The sequence below is a fragment of the Artibeus jamaicensis genome, unplaced genomic scaffold (genome assembly GCF_021234435.1).
Source record: "Artibeus jamaicensis isolate MK-2021 breed Jamaican fruit bat unplaced genomic scaffold, CSHL_Jam_final scaffold_1019, whole genome shotgun sequence".
Taxonomy (NCBI): domain Eukaryota; kingdom Metazoa; phylum Chordata; class Mammalia; order Chiroptera; family Phyllostomidae; genus Artibeus; species Artibeus jamaicensis.
This window is the reverse complement of record NW_026522025.1, coordinates 22750120-22753003: the sequence shown is the minus strand read 5'-3', so window position 1 is coordinate 22753003 and position 2884 is coordinate 22750120. Positions and strand designations below refer to the sequence as shown.

The 2884-nt window shown below is 39.2% G+C and overlaps 1 pseudogene; it reads left to right on the top strand.

Annotated features, from left to right (window-relative positions):
* Positions 1-1842: 1842 nt before the first annotated feature.
* On the top strand, positions 1843-2150 carry LOC119040024 (60S ribosomal protein L36a-like; annotated as a pseudogene).
* The last annotated feature ends 734 nt before the right edge of the window (positions 2151-2884 follow it).

Here is a 2884-nt window from a genome sequence, read left to right as displayed (position 1 = left end):
GCTCTCTCTGCTTTCCACTCTCTTCTATCATGGGTGCACTTCTTCCTTCCTCCCACCAGGGTGGTCAGCTTTGCAGAGGAAGTGTACCTAAAGCCTTGTTGGCCTGCTCTTGTATGTGTCATTTGGACTTCTCTAGCTTCATTTAACAATTTATCCACAGATCCAGGGCTATTGAGGTTTGGGAACAAACTCCAGCTTGTGTGTGTGTGTGTGTGTGTGTGTGTGTGTGTGTACATTCCCTTGGGGATCTTTTTGGAGGAGTAACTGGTCAAGGGCAGGATTCAGATTGTGGTGGTTTTAAAGTGTGTCTGCAAACTCTTTGCACTCATCCCTTCAAAAGGTGGAGCCTAATTCCCCTCTCTTTGATTGCACATTGGATGTAGTTGACTTGCTTTTAATGAATAGAATGTGGCAGAAGTGATGATTTGTGACTCTTGATACTGAGTCATAAAAAGCATTGTCAGTTCCAGTTTGCTTCTTGGATTGCTTGCTCTGGAGGTCAGACATGTCTTTGAGGAGAGTGTTAGCACAAAATCTTCATAGCCTTTGAGGAGGTTACTGGTGAGGTCTTAAAGGAAAGTAAGAAAAGTGTTACTGAACATTGGGAGGAGATCTGTGTTGTGCAGTAGCAGAAATCTCAGTAACATGGAAAGTGTGAAATGTAGTAATGAACTGGATTCTGGATTATCCACCTAAGGTGATTTTCAGGAATAGTGTTGACAGTGTCACATGGCTTTTTGGACTGATTATAATTAAATGTGAGAAAAGAGAAACTAACTAAAGAAAAGACTATTAAACATAAAGGAGCCAGGACTTTCTGATTTTGAAAACTCCCAACCTCTCCAGATGGAAAACTAAAATTAAGAACTGTCCCTAGGTAGACAGCAAATCCAGAACACTATCTGAATATTTTGTAAAGATGCAGCTGAAGGAATAGCTGTAAAACACTTTGATTAGACCTCAAAAAAAATGGAGGGGAGGTGCCTCAGAGAACGTTTAGTAAAAAAAAAATAAGTCCTCAAAGATTAGGTTCTTTTCTCTCAGCAGTCTCAGCAGAAGTCTAAGTAGAGAGGGGCATATATCAAAAATATTAATGGGTGAGACCTTTGTCTGATGTCATGAGCTGTCAGTAAGAGTCATAGGAGACCCACAAGTTTTAAAGACTATTGCATGGCAGAAATAACACCCATTTGGACTGAAAGGAATAATATAGTACAAAATTAAAAGGGATACTTGGGTTTCCAGAGTTCCACAGGAGAGATGCAGGCTTATAAGACTACTCAACTACAAGCATTAGCTGACCTTCATGTAAAAGGAAGGATAACTCAGAAGATGAAACAAAGAGACTAAGGTGCAGAGCCAAGAGGTATGGAAAATTATTCCCAGGACTTGATTCCCAGTCAAAGAGCTACCAACTAATGCTCTGCTACATTATGGAATTTCTATGGACCTCTGTCTCTTGTAAGGTCCCGTGTTTACCCTTTTTGAATAGTAGTAACTATAGCACTTTTCCTAGGCCTGTGCTACCACTGTGTGTTGAGTATTTGCGGGGCAGATGACTTGTCTCTTGGGGTCATAGGTCTTTAGGTCAACAGAAACTATATTTGAGGAACCGTACTTAAAGAACACCACAGGAGATCCACACCTGGTTCTAATAGAGTTGGTATGATCCAAGACTTTAAGCTGATTCTGTAAAGGATGAGACTTCGTGAGGAGGATTTTGAGAGTGACTGAGTATATGTTGCATGTGGGAAGATTTCAAATAATTTTTTGCTGCAGGAAAGCTTATCATGGTTTTTAAACTTGCCTGTACCCTTCTGTGCCAATAGTGCTTTTGCAAACATGGTAAAAGCTTGAAAAACCCACCCGACTTTCTGTAAAAGGCGCAGCAAGTACCAAACCCACAAAGTAACACAGTGCAAGGACAAGGCTTCTCTGTATGCACAGGGGCAGCGGTGTTACGACAGGAAGCAGAGTGGCTATGGGGGGCAGACTAAGCCAATTTTCCACCAAAAGCTTAAAACTTCAGAGAAGATTGAATGCGTTGAGAGCCCAACTGCAGATTTAAGAGAATGCTGACTATTAAGAGACATAAGCACTTTGAATTAGGAGAGAATAAGAAGAGAAAGGGCCAACTGATCCAGTTCTAAGCTTTATATTGTATTTTATTATGTGACAGTAAAATCTTGGTGATATGTTTTCTTCAAAACATGCCCTCAAATTCTTTAACACTCCTCTGTTTGAAACATAGAGACAAATTCCCCTCCCTTCATAAGTGTGCTAGACTTAGTGAGTTCACTTCTAATCAACAGAATATGGCAGAAGAGAGAAAGTGTGACTTGTACTACATATTGGGGTAATTTGTTACACAGCAATAGACAACAAATGTCATTCCCTAGTACTGTCCTACTACTATTCCTAAATGCTCTCTAAATAAAATTGGAATCTGATATAATTTAAAACACCACATTTTCAGTGAATAGTCTCTCCCTTCATTTGAGACAAGTCACAAAATGATTCCTTCCCTGTATATTCTTCATCTCGCCACATCCACAATTTTAATGTTGAAATAGCTTCTATGCCTGCTACCCAGACATGAAGCATTTCTACATAACCATGGTACCTTGTATATGGTAGGTAATTAAAACCATTTGTTATCCCAAAGTAAGATAAAATCCAGGGTAGATAGTACACACTTTTAAATTTCAAATAAATAACAGAAGAATGACTTTTATATAGCAGGTATGCCATAAATATTGCTTGTATGGTTGACTGATTGATGGGACATGATTTCATTAAAATGTTAAAAAGAGAAGCAAAGTATGGATAGAGAAGTTTGTTCAATTGGATAAAGATAGTCTTAAAGCCAGGAGCTAGGTCAGTA